At 55.7% G+C, this 7,629-nt stretch overlaps 1 protein-coding gene across 11 annotated transcripts in view; it reads left to right on the top strand.

The window, feature by feature from the left end:
• Window positions 1-4,452: 4,452 nt before the first annotated feature.
• The window catches only part of pikfyve (phosphoinositide kinase, FYVE finger containing), a 101,894-nt gene continuing 98,717 nt past the window's right edge, over window positions 4,453-7,629 (top strand). For 10 of the 11 annotated variants that reach the window (XM_078404230.1, XM_078404236.1, XM_078404235.1 and 7 more), the window contains exon 1: window positions 4,453-4,634. The gene's annotated coding sequence lies outside the window, so the exon portion shown is untranslated. The remainder of the gene's footprint in view (window positions 4,635-7,629) is intronic. The other variant, XM_078404229.1, reaches the window with a different exon arrangement.

The following is a 7,629-nucleotide window of genomic DNA, read 5'->3' as shown; positions in this document are numbered from 1 at the left end:
TCTCACCTCCATTCGGGGATCTAAACAGGTGTTCCAGGTGAGGCAGAATTCCCAAGCACCCCCTCCACACTCATCTATTGCATTTGATGCTCTGAATGTGGCCTCCTTCCCATCAGTGTGACCAACCTGCACTGGCCACCTGAAATTCCCAGTTGTGAGCTATTTTATTTCCCCTTACAAAATCCATACCACCTTGTTTGTCTTCAGCTTCCCCCACTGCCAGGGTGTGGTAAAACACAACTAAAAACAGCACCTCATATTCAGCCTAAATAGTCTACAGCCCAATGGCTTGAACAATGAATTCTCCAATTTCAGGTAACCTGCACCCTCTGTCCCTTTCTCTTTCCTCTGATCTACCCCAGTCCTCTTTCACACACCCCTTTTTCCCACCTTAGCACCTCGTTTTGTTCTCACACTCCTCCCACTGAATTGCCTTCTCCCCTACTCCAGCATCTCCTTTCCTCCATTGTCCCCATCTTCTACCATCCCTTTTCAATTTCCACACTTCACAATCCTCTATCAAACTCCAGAAACTGTAGGCTTTTGTTCTCCACATCACCTCTGAGCTTCCAATGCTATCTTCAACTCCATCACCCACCTGACTGTTATCTGCTTATCAACTCCTCACATTAGCTGCTCATTTCACTGTACAAAACAGCTTACAATAGCCCGTTTCCTTTATCATTGTTTCTTTTTTCATATCTTTCATTCATTGTTCTTTATCTCTCCACATCACTGTCTATATCTTTCATTTCCCTTATCCCTAACCATGTCTGAAGAAGGGTCTCTCCAGAGATATTGCCTGTCCTGCAGAGTTACTCCAGCTTTTTGTGTCTATCCTCCTCACCTGTATCCATCTATCGTTTATTCGCTCTCGCCCCACCTCTTTATACTGGCAACTTCCCATCTAATCCTTCAGTCGAGATGAAGGTTCTTGACCACAGATGCTACCTGACCTGCTCAGGTTCTCCAGGTTCCTGCATCTACAGCTCTTGTGCATTCTCCTGTTACCACAAAACTTCATTTCTGATGTTGTGAATGGTTCCTCTTCTTCATTTACGATTTCTTTCCATTTTAGGATTTGCAATCTGTCCATTATTTCTACCACCAATCTCCAATTTATCTTTCTTTTAGGATTCTTAACACGTGGCGGCCTTGGAGTTTCATGGCAATTTTTCGCCAAGCTTGTATTAATCTTATTTGCTCCAGGATCCAGCATCTGCAGTGTGTTGCACCTCTGTCTTAATCTTTTTTGGTTTCTCCTCCTACTTTGTCATAGAATTTCTCACTTCATTGGTAATAAATGACATTCTTTGCGTTTGCAACCATGGTATTTTATCCCTTCTCCTAGATTTCAATCTTTCTGCAGTCATTTTTATTCTTCTCACCTTCTATCCATTTCCTCCAGAAATCTCTTTGTATGGTTCCATTCCTTCCTAACCAGTACATCTCCTGCAGTAAGTAAATAAGTACAAAAAGTGATGGAATCTCAAAGACAGTACAGAGATGTGGGTCTAAACTCTGCTGTGGCCTTTAAATTGGCTTTGTACTGCCCCTATCTTTCACTGCTCCTGCTCAAGCATTTCATTTTGTTGGTGTGGGAATCTGTCAATGCAACTGAAGAATTTGGGATTGAAATTCCCATTTATCACTGCCAAGTTTTACCACAATGGAAAAAAGGATTTAAGATAAAATTTTATAGATAGGAAAAGTTAGTCACAGGCTAACTAAAGATTTTGGGTAAAGAAGCAAAGTGCTGGAGGAACTCAGCGGTCAAGAAAGTAACTATGGAGGGAAAGGACAGATATCCGTTTGGCTCTGAAGAAAGGACTCAACCAGAAATGTTGTCTGTCCATTTCTTCCACAAAGGCTGCCTGGCCTGCTAAATTCCTCCAGTGCTTTGTTTTTTTGCTCAAGAGTTCAGCTTTTGCAGTTTCTTTCTTCTGCATATTTTGGAAACCTGAAATATAGGAACTAAAGTGCTGGAAATATTCAGCAAGTGAGTAGGATGGTGGGGAGAAAAAAAGTATTTTTGTTTCAGATTGATGACCTTTCAACAGCCGTGGACATTACAGCTCGTGGATTAGAAATTCACTGTGGGAATATTGTGAGAAAATCTAAAAGAGGTCCTAATATTGAAAAGCTATTGGTCAAATTAGAGATTGGTGGAATGTTATTCAAGCTGTGGAATTCTCTGCATCAGAAGACAGTGCAGGCCAATTCTCTGGATGCTTTCTTGAGAGAGTTAGATAGAACTCTTAATGATAGCGGAGTCAAGGGATATGGGGAGAAGGCAGGAACGGGGTACTGTTTGTGCATGATCACGTTGAATGGCAGTGCTGGCTCAAAGAGCCAAATGGCCTGCTCCTGCACCTATTGTCTATTGTTTATTTTAACTTTACAATGTAGTTCTAAAGATCTTATATTACTGTGACCTCACTCGTCACAAAGTAGCTGAGGCAGCTTTTGTGAAAGAGTGTTGGAAGCAACGGCAGATGCTGGTTTACATGGTAGACACAAAATGCTGGAGTAACTCAGCGGGACAGGCAGCATCTCTGGAGAAAAGAAATCTGGAGAGACGGTCGAGAGCCTTCTTCTTGTGAAAGAGTAGTGGAGTTAACGTTTCAACTCTTTTATCATTCATGAATGTCTCCATTATCTATTTATATCACAAATGAACTTTCATTCTGAGCCCTGCCCAATGAATTGCAGCAATAGCAACACCAAAAAGAATGCATTCCTGTTGGAACATGATACATCCGTTTCTCTTTCCACAGATGTTGTTGGACGCTTCATCATTTTCTGTCGAAGATGGACACAAAATGCTGGAGTAACTCAGCGGGTCAGGTAGCATCTTTGGATGGAAGGATGTTTCGGGTCGAGACCCTTCATCATTTTCTATTCTTATTTCAGATTTTCAGCACCCGCACTTAAGAAAAATACTTTGCACTCCAGTTTTGCCAAGGTCTGCCTTCGCCTGAAGCACCTGCCAGCTCTCTGGCTGGTGATCCAATGACAACGCAGCCGGGATATCCCGTGTGTAGGAATGAATGAATGAATGAATGAATAAATTTATTGGCTAAGTATGTGCATATACAAGGAATGTGCCTTGGTGCTGCGCTCACAAATGACAACACAGACAGACAGTTAACAATTAAGAATAAAGTATACTGATTGGGCGTCACGGTGGCGCAGCAGTAGAGTTGCTGCCTTACAGCGAATGCAGCGCCGGAGACTCAGGTTCGATCCTGACTACCGGCGCCGTCTGTACGGAGTTTGTACGTTCTCCCCGTGACCTGCGTGGGTTTTCTCCGAGATCTTCGGTTTCCTCCCACACTCCAAAGACGTACAGGTATGTAGGTTAGTTGGCTGGGCAAATGTTAAAAAAATGTCCCTAGTGTGTGTAGAGATAGTGTTAATGTGCGGGGATCGTTGGGCGGCGCGGACCCGGTGGGCCGAAGGGCCTGTTTCCGCGCTGTATCTCTAAATAAATAAATAAACATTAAAACAATAAGGATACAACATTACGGTCTAAACATGTGGGTGAAAATAAACCAAAGCACAAAAGAGACTACAGACTGGAGAAGCTGGTTTGCATCTATAGACACAAAAAGCTGGAGTAACTCAGCGGGACAGGCAGCATCTCTGGGGAGAAGGAATGGGTGATGTTTCGGGTCGAGACCCTTCTTCAGACTGAGAGTCAAGGGAGAGGGAGGCAAGGAAGTGTGAGGTGCGAAAAAAAGACATCAAAAGAGATGTATTTAAGGAAAATGTAGAATCATTGTCAGCTGATAAGTGCACACTAGAAGAGTTGTGAATTTGTGGAATTCTCTGCCGCAGAGGGCAGTGGAGGCCGATTCACTGGATGAATTTAAAAGAGTTAGATAGAGCTCTAGGGGCTAGTGTCATCGAGGGATATGGGGGAGAAGGCAGGCACGGGTTACTGATTGTGGATGATCAGCCATGATCACAATGAATGGCGGTGCTGGCTCGAAGGGCCGAATGGCCTCCTCCTGCACCTGTTGTCTGTTTCTTTCTATTCCCCCTTCCCTGTCTGACTCTGACTGTGCAGGTACTCCGACAATCCTGTCAGGTGAGGCAGATGTTCCCTTACTTGTCTGATCTGTCTGATGCATCTGTGAGAGGTATCGGGTGAATGGACACAACATGCTGGAGGAACTCACCGGGGACGGGCAGGCAGACACGGAATGGGGCGAGGGGTCGAGAGCCTTGTTGTCGCGAAAGAGAAGTGTGTGTTAACGTTTCAGCTCTCTCTCACCGTCCGGGGATCGCCCGGCGTCCCGGGCACACGCACGACGGCGGGCGCGAGCGCGCGCGCGCGGACTGACGGACGGCGGTTGGCGGCGGTTGGGCGCGCGCGCGCGGACTGACGGACGGCGGTTGGCGGCGGTTGGGCGCGCGCTGACAGCGGGCGGGAGGGAGGGAGTCGGAGCCGCGCGGCTGCTGGCGGTGTCAACCCGGAGCGGCGGCGGCCCACACCCGGACACACTGACACAGTCCAGGCCACACCCGGAGCGGCGGATGTTGTGATTAGCCGCACCCGGATAGAGAGGAGGAGGTACAGGAGGGCAGCATCTGTCCGTCGCTCTCTCGCTGTGAGGACGCGGCGAGAGGTGAGCGCCGCGGGGAGGGAGGCAGGCAGGCCGGGGGACGTGGACTCGGGTCGGGGACCGAGAGCGTTTGCCGGGCGGGTTTGTGGATGCTGCTGCTGCTGCTGCTGCTGCTGCTGCTTCCCTTACCACTCCCTGCCGTTGCTGCCGCCTGCATCACTCCCTCACTCCCTCCCTGCCTCACTCTCCCCCCCCCCCTCACTATCCCCCCCCCCTCTCCTCCCCCCCCTCTCCCCCCCCCCCTCTCCTCCCCCCCCTCTCCTCCCCCCCCCTCCTCCCCCCCCCTCTCCTCCCCCCCCTCCCCCCCCCCCCCTCCCCCCCCCCCCCTCCCCCCCCCCCCCCCCCCCTCCCCCCCCCCCCCTCCCCCCCCCCCTCCCCCCCCCCTCCCCCCCCCCCCCCTCCCCCCCCCCCTCCCCCCCCCCCTCCCCCCCCCCCTCCCCCCCCCCCTCCCCCCCCCTCTCCCCCCCCCTCTCCCCCCCCACTCTCCCCCCCCTCTCCCCCCCCCTCTCCCCCCCCCCACTCCCCCCCCCCTCTCCCCCCCCCCCCTCTCCCCCCCCCCTCTCCTCCCCCCCTCTCCTCCCCCCCTCTCCCTCCCCCCCTCTCCACCCCCCTCTCCACCCCCCCACACCTCCCCCCCTCCCACCCCCCCCTCCCCCCCCCCCACTCCCCCCCCCCCACACCCCCCCCCCCACTCCACCCCCCCCCCCTCCTCCCCCCCCCCCACTCCACCCCCCCCCCACTCCTCCCCCCCCCCACTCCTCCCCCCCCCCCTCTCCTCCCCCCCCCTCACCTCCCCCCCCTCTCCACCCCCCCCACACCACCCCCCCCTCACCTCCCCCCCACACCACCCCCCCTCACCTCCCCCCCCTCTCCTCCCCCCCTCTCCTCCCCCCCCTCCCACCCCCCCCTCTCCTCCCCCCCTCTCCTCCCCCCCCCCTCCTCCCCCCCCACTCCTCCCCCCCCCACACCTCCCCCCCCTCTCCTCCCCCCCCTCTCCTCCCCCCCCTCTCCTCCCCCCCCTCACCTCCCCCCCCTCTCCTCCCCCCCCTCACCTCCCCCCCCCCCTCCCCCCCCCCACCTCCCCCCTCTCCTCCCCCCCTCCTCCCCCCCCTCCTCCCCCCCTCCTCCCCCCCTCTCCTCCCCCCCTCTCCTCCCCCCCTCTCCTCCCCCCCTCTCCTCCCCCCCTCATCCTCCCCCCCTCTCCTCCCCCCCTCTCCTCCCCCCCTCTCCTCCCCCCTCTCCTCCCCCCTCTCCTCCCCCCCCCTCTCCTCCCCCCCTCTCCTCCCCCCCTCTCCTCCCCCCCTCTCCTCCCCCCCTCTCCTCCCCCCCTCTCCTCCCCCCCTCTCCTCCCCCCCTCTCCTCCCCCCTCTCCTCCCCCCCTCTCCTCCCCCCCTCTCCTCCCCCCCTCTCCTCCCCCCCTCTCCTCCCCCCCTCTCCTCCCCCCTCTCCTCCCCCCCTCTCCTCCCCCCCTCTCCTCCCCTCTCCTCCCCCCTCTCCTCCCCCCCTCTCCTCCCCCCCTCTCCTCCCCCCCTCTCCTCCCCCCCTCTCCTCCCCCCCCTCTCCTCCCCCCCTCTCCTCCCCCCCTCTCCTCCCCCCTCTCCTCCCCCCTCTCCTCCCCCCCCTCTCCTCCCCCCTCTCCTCCCCCCCTCTCCTCCCCCCCTCTCCTCCCCCCCTCTCCTCCCCCCCCTCTCCTCCCCCCCCCTCCTCCCCCCCCTCTCCTCCCCCCCCCTCTCCTCCCCCCCCCCTCCTCCCCCCCCCTCTCCTCCCCCCCCCTCTCCTCCCCCCCCCCTCTCCTCCCCCCCCCTCTCCTCCCCCCCCCTCTCCTCCCCCCCCTCTCCTCCCCCCCCCTCTCCTCCCCCCCCTCTCCTCCCCCCCCCTCTCCTCCCCCCCCCCTCTCCTCCCCCCCCCCTCTCCTCCCCCCCCCTCTCCTCCCCCCCCTCTCCTCCCCCCCTCTCCTCCCCCCCTCTCCTCCCCCCCCTCCCTCCCCCCTCCTCCCCCCTCTCCTCCCCCCCCCTCTCCTCCCCCCCCCTCTCCTCCCCCCCCTCTCCTCCCCCCCCTCTCCTCCCCCCCCTCTCCTCCTCCCCCCCTCTCCTCCTCCCCCTCTCCTCCCCCCCCTCTCCTCCTCCCCCCCTCTCCTCCTCTCCCCCCCCTCTCCTCCTCTCCCCCCCCTCCTCCCCCCCTCTCCTCTCTCCTCCCACCCCCTCTCTCCCCCCTCTCCCCTCCCCCCCCCTTCTCCTCTCCCCCCCCCCCCCCCCCCCCCGTTTTGTGTTTTAATTTTGGATATCCACCATCTGCAGTTTTTCTTTTACTGCCTCATCTGCTGGATAAACATTGTAAATAATTCCATATGTACTGTATATATAGAGAGCTAGAGAGAGGAATCGCGACACAAGAGATTGCAGGTCAAGAGTCTTTTATTGTCACATGTTCAGAAATGAAACAATGAAATTCTTACTTAACGCAGCAGCACACATATGTAAACATAGTACACTGTAAACGCCGTAATAAATAACAAAAAGAAGTTCAATATTAAAAAAGCAAACAGACAATAATAGTGTACTAGCAAAGACAGTATCCCCCAAGGCTATGTAGTTCAGAGCTTAGTTGGAGGTTGTCATGTTTAATCGCCTGATAAACTGGGCTAGTGGAATCAAGGGATATGGGGAGAAGGCAGGCACGGGTTATTGATTGCGGACGATCAGCCATGATCACAATGAATGGCGGTGCTGGCTCGAAGGACCGTATGGCCTCCTCCTGCACCTATTTTCTATGTTTCTATGTAACCAAGATGGTGTGGATCCAGGATGATCTCACTGCCTCCTCCCTTTGATGGTGGGGATGGGGGTGGGTCAGTACCAATGATAGACTTGGCAGTGTTCACCAATTTTTGCAATCTTATTTGTGTATGAGTTGCCGAACCAGGCTAGGATGCCACCAGTCAATATGCTCTCTACAGTACCCCTGTAGAGGTTCAAGAGAATATTCGTTGACATACCGA

This window comes from Rhinoraja longicauda, chromosome 8 (assembly GCF_053455715.1).
Source record: "Rhinoraja longicauda isolate Sanriku21f chromosome 8, sRhiLon1.1, whole genome shotgun sequence".
NCBI lineage: Eukaryota > Metazoa > Chordata > Chondrichthyes > Rajiformes > Arhynchobatidae > Rhinoraja > Rhinoraja longicauda.
The sequence above is the reverse complement of the archived record's forward strand: the minus strand, read 5'-3'. Positions and strand labels throughout refer to the sequence as shown.